The following is an 11,509-nucleotide window of genomic DNA, read 5'->3' as shown; positions in this document are numbered from 1 at the left end:
GAGTCCCAGCTCCATGAAAAGAAAAGGTTAAAGTCCAATGCAAATGCTAGTTATTTATGGTTATTAAATATAAGATGCATATGTCCCCAGATGCTAAGAATAATGACTACCATTTTTGAGCATTTACAATGAACCAGGCACGTGCTAAAAATTTAGAGTGTATTTGCTTGTTGAATCGTGGATAAGAGGTTAGATTTATCCTTTGTGTTCACAGAGAAGGACAGCCCATATCCTAGGCATTCTGCTACTCTTACCTCTATTGTACCCCACGTGATAAGGTAGTTAACTAGAGAGGCACATCATGACCAAGAGCAAAGGGATCATTGGTCACCCAGGACCTCGGTCAACTCCCTTAAATGTGGTCTGGGCACTGGTCCCAAATCAAGCAACTAGTTTTGCCATTGCACAGCAGTTCTCAAAACCTTGCAGTTTGGGTTCCAAGGAGCCAGAGAGACGTTCTTTATTTGTTGTGGAGTCTACCACAAAAATAGAAGAGGCCCTTACCGCACACTTTCCCGTTGAATGACTGAAAACAACAGTTGCTCTTACAGATGCATGGAAAGAGCAAAGATATTTCAGTAGGCTTGAGGACAAGCTAAAAATTACCAGCTCCTCAGGAATTACTCATTCTGCTAGAGAACAATTGAAGGTTAAGTCTTCCCAAAAATCTATCTCACTTTGCAAACTGAAGTTAGTCTTGATTTAATGAACCTAGGCAGTCATGTAACATTTAGACCTCAGTTGTCCTCCCCATAAATTGAATTTCTGGTATTTTTCTTAATTAGAGGCTAGTCAGTGTGATCTCTTGGTTCCTATCACATTGAGGGTATGTGATTCTGAAACAGATTTCTTCATCCAGGTGTTTTATTAGTTAAAACTTTTTTTTAAAGAAGTCTGTAAGACATATCTATAACACTGACTCATTGAATGAGTAAAGCTTTCAGAAAGATTCATATATAGCAACTTTGGGCTTACCAAAAGCCCTTGTACAGGATTTCCTCTTAATGAACTCTACATGTTTCCAGTACAATGTTTTCAACTGACCTTCCAGTGGAGTTCCATGGCCCTACGGCTTGAAGGCAAGTCCCCTGCTCTTCCATGAGACCAAGGGAACCAAAAACACCTGCTCTTTGATAGATTGACCACAGAGAATCAGTTCTTAGGAAGGTCACTTTTATTGCTTTAAGTCAGTCTAAAGATTTTCTGTCTGAGAAAGTACAGCAATGACATCTGTTCATTCTTCAACATAGACCGGCCCTTTACCCATGATTTTTCAATATTTAAACAAACAGCCAAAACAAAGCTGTGCATCTGTGTTAACCTTGTAAACTTAAAAGTCTGCACCTGTACAATTAGTAATTAGCATATTCAGTAACAAAGCTGGTAGGTAACGGGTGACATTCACACCTCTTAATTGGTGCGATTAGCAGTCCTTTTGTTGTCAACCATTAGCAGCTCTCCTCCAGTGTAAAGTGCCACAGGTAAAGGGACATTGGCGAAGGGAGGAGTGAAGGGGGGAAGGTGAGAGTGAATAAAAGTTTGTAAAACAGATTAATCTGATCTAGAGGGAGGAAAAAATAACTTCACTACAGAAAAAAAATGGCTAAAACTGCCAAATGAGTAGCATCTGCGATTGTATCTCCTTTCTTCTTCACTGATGATGTAAATCTGACTTTGTGAAAAAAAAAAAAAAAAATCGACTCCCCCATTACATCGCAAAATGGGAAGGCCTCCCTTTCAGTAAATTTAATCATGAATGGGAAAGTCAAATTAATTTTGTTTTTAAATGAAGGCCGATATGGCTGGGGAGCTTTTGCTCTCCTAGCAATACGCTATAATATTTACTAGGAGATTCTTGACAACAAATAACCTCTTAGGTTATTAAAATGAAGCCCAATTATACAGGACTCTTCAAGAATACAGGAAACAAGATGTATTTCTGCATTTCTTATTTAATCCTCCTCTCTTCTCTTTTTCAAAAAAAATAATAGCAGGCTCCCCTTCAGCTCCTTGAGTAACTTCCTTATGTATCTAGTGCTGAACCCTCATCATTCATGACCAACATACTTTTTATTTAGGTTTCCTAGAAGGCATGGCCCTGTATTAGCATCAGTCCTGTTTTCAGGTTTTAGCTTCCAGGCTTGGCTTTTCTATAGTTTCCTCAAAGGTTTGTCTTCTTTTCTTGAGGACATGGCTTGGTATGAACCATACAGAAATGTTACTGTTCTCCTATTGACTAGAGGCTCCAACATTTCTTCATAATGGGAGGGGTTATCCTGTTGTCATTCTGGGACTGAATGTTTGTGTGCTCTACAAGGGCAAGAATTATGTCTCTTCCACCTATAAACCACTAACTTCTAGCCCATATACACCTTCAATAAATAGACATTACTTACAGAATGTGAACGCTGATGTCAATGAGATTTTTCTTTCTCCTAGCTTCCCTTTCACATTATACAATTTTGGTTTTTACACATTTCTTCTGGGGTAAGGATGAGCAGATTATTTGCAATGCAAGTTGAATTTAACACAAATATGTACTTCATCCTTATTTATAGACTCGTCTTCCTTACTTATAGACTCATTTTCCTTAGTTATGCACTCTCCAGTTATTAGTCAAAATAATGTTATCTGGGATAATGATTATATTTTTCAGCTAGCTTGCTGCCATGTAAATATATTCTGCCTGATTGTATATAAGCAGGAGTATCATGCATGAAATCTGAAAAGTCCTTAAATAGGTACAACTGTCTACATTCTTTCCTCTTTCTTACTGGCAAAGGGAAAAATGATGTTTGGAGCTCTGGCAGCCATCTTGAATCATGTAGTGGACATCATGGACTAAGGATGGCAGAGCAATAAGATAGAAAGAACCTGTTTCTGATACTCCCAGCTCTGTGCTACATATCATATTTATTTATCCATGAGACAAAATTCTGTCTTTTTTTAGACATTGTTACTTGAATTTTCTGTCACTTGTAGTGAAACCTGGTTCTAATACATCCTTCTGCTGGTAAGGTTGGTTGGATAATTTAGTCAGGTTAAAACAACTTAATTTAAACTATTCTTCCAACAGACACAGTATATAAACTTGCAAAGGCTGATTAAATTTCACTAGGGCAGATCTTTATAAAAAGAATAAGTAACATATGTAAATATCACATCCGAATTTAAATACAGTATTTAACTGCCCTAGATTTCACAATGTATTCATAGCCTTGAGAGGGGATAAGAAACCACTTTATAATCCATTGATCCTTGTAAATTCTGTTTACATGTGTTTTTCAAATATGACATTTTTGTGTTGTGTTGATGGTCAGGACCTCTGAATTATAAAATATCCTCCATGAACACTCTGGAGAAGAAACCAAGAAGTGGTCTGTGACTTGCAAGCCCCTGCTGGGGTAGAGGGCAGTACTTTGGGAAAGAATACCCATTTGTAAAAGCCAATGGATTCTTTTTCTGAAATGGCTGCTGGACACCATTGTTCTAGTTCACTAGCTCTCACTAGCTGTTGAAGCTTCCTCTCTCCTTTCCTTCTACAAAACCTCCCACATTCGTTCTACACATTCCCAATACATGCTGGAATTAACCCTTTAAAAATAACATCTGATCATGTCATTTCACCATGAAGACACTTATGATTCCTTGTTGCCTCTAGGTTGGTGTAAATGGCTTGCACTTTTTCTGTCTTATCTTCCATGAACTTGCCCTGTCGTTCATCACACTTGGTCTATATTTAGACATGATGAAAATTTCACCTTGCTTCAAATATGCCATGCTTTTCACACCCCTGCATTTGGAACAGGGCATTTTCTGTGCCTGAAGTAACACCCATACCCCAAAACTTTCTTTTTAGAAGGTTCAGGATGCATCTCATGGATCTAATAGCCTTTGCTCAAAAAGGTTCAAAAGCCTTTGTCACGACTACAGACAAGGTAAGGTGAACCACTCCTTCCCTGACCCATATTCTGCATTTTGTTCTACCCCGCCATAGCACTTATGAGGTGATTTATAATTGATCAGTCTTCAAATCTGATTCCTCCTGTGTGAGATGCTGGAGCTTTTCTAGTACTCAGGTCAATGTCCATAACAGAGTTGCAAATGGCTATGTCTTGCAGAATGGGCTAGATCCATGGCTGAGACAAGGTCATCCCAACAAAAAGCATTTGTGTTTAAGTGTAGGTTAAGGTTTGTATGATAAGGGGAGAAATTAGGTGTACGATAGGACTTATGTAGATATTTTCAACTTCTTGGAAAAGATATTCATAGGAATGAATATACAGAAACATGCATGAATATCCTCTAACCCACAATATCTTTCTTCCTACCTTGAAGAGAAATTCAGCATTCCTTAGAGCTGAATTTTCCTGGAATTAAAATTATGGAGTCATAGAATTATAAAGCTAAAAAGGACCTTAAAAATTATTGACTCCAACTTCATAATTTATAAATGAGAAAACTAAGGCCCAGAGAGATTAAAAGATTTGTCAAAGGACACCCAGCTAGTTAGTGTCAATCAGATCTGAAATCCTGGTCTCTTGACTCCAGTGTTCTTCAAACATTTCAATCGTCAGTCCCTGGTTAAGGACAGCCAGCAGCTGTGAAGCACACGGACTTTAATTTCAAGTTAAATCAGAGCTAAAGCACAGATAAACCCAAGGGTTTCAGCTACAAATTAAACAGGTGAGAGAAGATAAGTGAGATTATTTGATGAAAATTTTTAAATCATACACTGTTAGAGTGTAAAAGTCCAAGCCCCCAGTTTTCATAAATGAAAATAAGAAGGAAATAAATTGACTTTCTCCACCTCAATCATAAAACCAGAGACAGAGACAAAACAAGAACTTTGAATGCAACTGTGACAAGGACTTCACAAATCTCCTGTAGATAAAAGGAGAGTCTACATAGAATAATGGTCCTCTCTTCCAAACATATTGGAGCCTGTGGCTGGTCAATTAATTAAAAGTTAGGTAAATTGGAAATTGGTTTAAAAAAATGATACATACATACCATAATAATCACAATAATTTTAATTTTAAGCATGAATATATTCTTATTCTCCATATGTAAATAAACAAACTCCAAAAAAAAAAAAAAAAGTGAATGCACATTAGCTTAAAATGATACAAAATTATTATCCTATAATTCTGGAGGTCAGAATCCAAAATGGATCTCACTGGGCTCCAGGGGTCTGTAGGGTTGCAGAGCTTCACAGCAGCCTCCCATGGAGGCTCCAGGGAAGAATCTGTTCCTGGCCTTCTCTAGCCTCTAGACTTCCCCAACATTCCTTGGCTCATGGTTCCCTCCCATCTTCAAAGCCAGCAATCACCTCTGTTTCTCTCATTACATCTCCTCCTCTCACTGTGACTCTACTACCTTTCTTTCACTTGGGATTATATTGGATCCAACTGGATAAACCAGGATAATATCTCTATCTCAAGATCTTTAATCACATCTGTAAGGCCCCTTCAGCCATAACATACCACAGGGTCTGAAAATTGGGATGGGATATCTTTGAGGTTGGGGATGGGGGCACTGTTCTGCCAACCACAACATGGCTGTGTGATTGACGTTTTCTTTCCTTCCTCAGTCCTTCATAAAGCGTATTGTCTACTATTTCTAGTGTGTGTCTTTATATTTTTTTAAGATTTATTTATTTATTTGAGAGAGAGAAAGAGAGCACATGAGCAGGAGGAGGGGTAGCAGAGAGGGAGAGGGACAGAGAGAAGCCCAAGCAGAGCAGAGCCCAACACAGGGAGCCCGATCCCACAACCCCGAGATCATGACTTGAGTCAAAATCAAGAGTCAGATGCTCAGCAAACTGAGACATCTAGGCACCCCTCTACTGTGTATCTTTAAAGTTAAAGTAATACTTTAGAGCATTTGGAAAGCAACCTGTTTAGAATTCTTCTGGGGTGCCTGGGTGGCTCAGTGGGTTAAAGCCTCTGCCTTCACCTTGGGTCATGATCCCAAGGTCCTTGGATTGAGCCCCACGTCAGGCTCTCTGCTCAACAGGGAGCCTGATTGCCCTCCTCTCTCTCTGCCTGCCTCTCTGCCTACTTGTGTCCTCTGTCAAATAAATAAAATCTTAAAAAAAAAAAAAAGAATTCTTCCAAATTTGTCTCTCAATTTTTTTTTATGATGTCTGTCCCACAACCAATTTCAAACTGATTTTTGATGTGATTTGTCTTTTTTGGTCCTTCTGAAGTATTGATTTAGGTGTTATAGATACAATTCTCTTTTTTGCACTCCTATGTTACTGGTTAATGTACTAATATACACACAATTACAGTAACAAGTTCTCCTCACTTAAACAGTTTTGAGGAAAAACAGAACTTGGTAAAAATTGCTTCACTGTGGGACACAAAGGTGACCAGGTTGTTGAAAGGGGGCTGACAAATCCCTGGTCTTCAGTGTGTACAGAAATAAATGAAAAGTTTTCTTCACCTAGTAGATTGTATACATGACAGTGGTTTAAGAAAGCTTCTATTATATAAAGTATCTTGTATACTATAAGGCATTCTATAGATATGAACTATCATTATTATTTCTGCTTTTGCTTCAAGATCTTATATTAAGAATTATACAAATAAACATTTATAATTGAATATGGATGATGCATGCCACATGGCAAAAAGCAGTCTAGAGATGCCTGGGTGGCAAAGTCGGGTAGGCATCTGCCTTCTGTTTGGTTGTGATCTTAGGGTCCTAGGATCGAGTCCCACGTCTGGCTCTTTGCTCAGTTGGGATTATACTTCTCCCTCTGCCTGCCATTCCCCTTGCTTGTGCTCTCTCTCTCTATGAAAAATAAATAAAGTCTTACAAAAATAAAGAAAGAGAGAAAGAAAGAAAGAAAGAAAGAAAGAAACCATCCAGAAATTAGCCTGATGACTAGGGAAATTCAAAACAATTTGAAAAACTTTCTGCTCAAGCCAGGATAAAATCTAGAATTAAATTAAGTTAGTTAACAATATAGTCAAGTTTCAATCAATAAAGTCTTTAATTATAATTAATAGTTTATTTCCTTTATTAATCTGCTTTTAAGCCTTGCCACTATCTCTCTAAAAATTTAGGTTTAACTGCCTAACTAAAGAGCTATTTTCAAAAATATTTAATTGGCTGGAAAAAGTGTATTGAACTCTTCTTTCAGTTGACCTATCTTTAGAAAACTGAGCTATTTGGCTCATTAAACTATAAATGTATCCAGGCATCCTCGTGAAAGCATATTTTAACTCAGACTGAGTAGTGCAGGGTAGAGCCACATACTAATATTCTGAGATAGTAAACACAGATAGTAGAATGTGACAGTATATGGATCAAAAAAAAAAATCAGTACTAAATCTAGAGTTGAAGGGTCTTTCCATAGATGTGTTCTTTTGCCTTCAAACTCTATTTATTATTTTTGACTGCTGAGTCAGGAACTGTCTCCATTTACTAGGTTGCTTAGGAGGACAAGAGAGATTCTAAGTGACCAAAAGAGGATTGGCTCCTAAGCACAAGGTATACCCACCAACCAAAGACATGGGTTTCTTTATCCCTACCCAAAGCACAAGCAAAGCACTCCTTCTGTATCAGTTTCCTGACACTGCCACAACAAAGAACCAGAAACTAGATCAATGATAGAAACTTACTATCTCACAGTTTGAGAAGCTAGACTCCTGATATCAAGGTGTTGACAGGGTCTTGCTCTCTCTGATAGTTCTAGCAAAGACCTCTCTCCTAGCTTCTGAGAGTTCCTTGCCTGTGATAACATAACTCCAGCCATTTCATGAGATTCTCCCTGTGTGCATTATCTGTGTCCAAATTTCCCCTTTTCATCAGGACATCAGTCACATTGTTTTAGGGGACCATCCTATTCCAGTATAACCTCATCTTAACAAATTACATCTGCAATAGCCCTATTTTCAAATAAGTTAATATTCTGAGGAACTGGGGGTTGGGATTTCAGCATGTGAAATTCTGGTGGACACAGTTCCACCAGTAACACTCTCAGTGGAGGGAGCCATCATAATCATATGCTTCATACTAATTCTCCAAATAATTTTTAACGTTAATAACCAGTACATGGTCAATTTAACCAACTACCTTAGTAATAATCATAATCATAAAAATTATAGGGAGTGCCAATAGAAACAATAAGCAAATAAAAGATTAATAAAATAAAAGTTGATAAAAATTGGTGAGATCTGTTATTAGCTATGAATAAGAACATCACCAGTAAGAAAGAAGGAATTAACTGAGAACATGGCAATATGAGAAAAGCTTTTGTTTTTTTAATTTAATTTTATTTTTTCAGTGTTCCAATTTCATTGTTTATGCACCACACCCAGTGCTCCATGCAATATGTGCCTGGTGGTGGATATTAAGGAGAGCACATGTTGCAGAGAAAAGCTTTTAAAAAAGAAAAAGTAGAAGGAATAGGTCAAGTATAAGGAAGCTAAGTAACAAGAAAAGGATGTCCACTCTCACCCCTGTTGCTCAACACAGTGTTAGAAGATCTACCCACAGCAATCATAAAAAAAAAAAAAAAATGAAATAAAAGTTATCCTAATTGGTAAGGAAGAAGTAAAACCATTCACTATTTGCAGATGACATGATACTATGTATAGAAAACCCCAAAGACTCCACCAAAAAATTGGAGAACTGTTAAATAAATTCAGTAATGTTGCAGGATACCAAATCAATATACAGAAATCTGCTGCATTGTTTTTAAGATTTCATATAGTTAAGAAAGAGAAGAAAGAAAGAAAGAAAGAGAAGGAGCAAAGGGGGAGAAAGAGGGAGGTGGAAAGAATCCCTTAGAGCAGACTCACACTAAGCATGGAGCCAGACACGAGGTTCAACCTCAGGATCCCAAGATCATGACCTGAGCCAAAACCAAGAGTCAGACGTTTATTGACTGAGCCATCTAACCACCCCAAATCTACTGCATTCCTATACACTGATAATGAAGTAGCAGAAAGAGAAATTAAGAAAGTAATCCCAGTTATAACTGCACTAAAAATACCAAGGAATAGACTTAACCTAGGAGATGAAAGATCTATACTTTGAAAACTGTAAAACATTAATAAAAGAAATTGAACATGACACAAACATATGGAAAGATATTCCATGCTCATGGATTGGGAGAATAAATATTGTTAAAATGTCCATAATACCTAAAGAAATCTACAGACATAATGCAATCTTTATCAAAATACCAACAACAGTTTTCATAGAACTAGAAAAAATAATCCTAAGATTTGTATAAAACCTCAAAAACCCCAAAGAGCCAAAGCACTCTCGAAAAAACAAAACTGGAGTTACCACAATCCCAGATTTCAAGATATACTTCAAAGCTGTAGTCATCAAAACAGTATGGTAGTGGCACAAAATACACACATAGGTCAATGGAACAGAATAGAGAGCCCAGAAATAAACCCATAATTATATGGTCAATATTCAACAAAGGAAGAAAGAATGTGCAAAAGATAAAAGGCAGTCTCTTCAACAAATGGTGTTGGGAAAACTGGACAGCTACACACAAAAGAATGAAACTAGACCACTTTCTTATGTCCTACACAAAAATAAACTCAAAATGGATTAAGGACTTAAATGTGAGACTGAAACCATAGAGTATCTCAGAAGAGGACACAGATAGTAATTTCTCTGACATTGGCAGTGGAAACATTTTTCTAGATATGTCTCCTGAGGCAAGAGAAACAAAAGCAAAAATAAATTATTGGAACTACATCAAAATAAAAAGCTTCTGTACAGCAAAGAAACAATCAGCAAAACAAAATGACAACCTACTGAATGGGAGAAGGTATTTGCATATGACACATCCAATATAGGGTTAGTATTTAAAATATATACATCAGCAGATGAATGGATAAAGAAGATGTGGTATATATACACAATGGAATACTATGCAGCCATCAAAAAATGAAATCTTGCCATTTGAGACAACGTGGATGGAACTAGAGGGTATCATGCTTAGCGAAATAAGTCAATTGGAGAAAGACAACTATCATATGATCTCCCTGATATGAGGAAGTGGAGATGCAACATGGCGGGGTGAAGGGGGTAGGAGAAGAATAAATGAAACAAGATGGGATTGGGAGGGAGACTAACCATAAGTGACTCTTAATCTCACAAAACAAACTGAGGGTTGCTGGGGGGAAGAGGGTTGGGAGAGGTGGATGGTGTTATGGACATTGGGGAGGGTATGTGCTATGGTGAGTGCTGTGAAGTGTGTAAACCTGGCGATTCACAGACCTGTACCCCTGGGGATAAAAATACATTATATGTTTATTAAAAATAAATAAATAAATAAATAAATAAATTTTTAAAAAATAAATAAAATAAAATAAAATATATAAAGATTCTCCTCTGCACCTCAGCCCCACCTTGCCTGGGTCCACGGCCACCTAGATCTACCATCTTCTCTCCCGGCCCTGCCAGAGGTGGGATACTGCCATAACAGAGCTTTCATGGAGCATTTTCCAGAGTGCTGATAAAGACAGGAGCCAAGAGATATCAGACAACAAGCTTCAGCAAGCACTGTCCGATAGCACATGGACTCCATTGAATCCAGTGACTGCCGGGTCAGTCATATCTATGTTTGACTGAGAAAGCAAGGCTGGCATGAACTTCAGCAAGTTCAGTGGCACCTGGAAGTATATCACAGACTGCAGAACTTCTTCAACACCTATGACAGGAACAAGTCTGAGTGACTGAAAAGAGCAAGTTAAAGTAAGCTCTCTCTCAGGATACCAACTCTCTGACCAGTTTCACAACATCTTCATTTGAAAGTTTGACAGACAAGTGTGGGTGCAGATTGCATTTGATGACTTCATCCAGGGATGCATCCTCTTGCAGAGTTTGATAGATATATGCAGACATTATGATAGGGATCAGGATGGCTAAATTCAGGTATTATATGAACAGTATCTGTCCATGGTCTTCAGCATTGTATAACATTGGCCTTTGCAAATAGCTATGTGACTTAGGGGAGGAACACTAAAAAGGCCAAATCTCTCTTTACAGAAATGGAATGCATATGCAGTTGGGTACTGTTCTTCCTTAGGATTTTATATAATTAATATTTGGGGAACCAACTGTATCTATGTGGATAAACTGATTAAGGTTTTTGCAAATGTAAAAATAGTTATGATTGTTATTCACATACAAACATTTGATTTCAGATTGTTCAATTGTGCCATGACATAAGATATCATAATATTTCAGATATCCTGGATGCAAAAAATTCATCATGTGCATTTCTAGATAGTTCCAGTTCTATAATGGAAAGCCACTTTTATTAGTCAATAAGAATTTAAAACTAGTACAGAATTTGTACAGAGACTTTTATATGCCTCACATTTTTAAAATGGGGTTTAATGTATTTGACTATGCAACATAAGCAAATGCACCCTGTCAAAAAATATATATATATACATAGGCATAGATATATATGTGTGTATGTGTATATATATGTGTATATATATGTATACACACACAATAT

General features: G+C 37.3%; 1 pseudogene; it reads left to right on the top strand.

Annotated features, from left to right (window-relative positions):
* The first annotated feature begins 3,869 nt into the window (after positions 1–3,869).
* LOC131827847 (programmed cell death protein 6-like) lies at positions 3,870–11,006 on the top strand (annotated as a pseudogene).
* The last annotated feature ends 503 nt before the right edge of the window (positions 11,007–11,509 follow it).

Source organism: Mustela lutreola, chromosome 3 (assembly GCF_030435805.1).
Source record: "Mustela lutreola isolate mMusLut2 chromosome 3, mMusLut2.pri, whole genome shotgun sequence".
NCBI lineage: Eukaryota > Metazoa > Chordata > Mammalia > Carnivora > Mustelidae > Mustela > Mustela lutreola.
The sequence above is the reverse complement of the archived record's forward strand: the minus strand, read 5'-3'. Positions and strand labels throughout refer to the sequence as shown.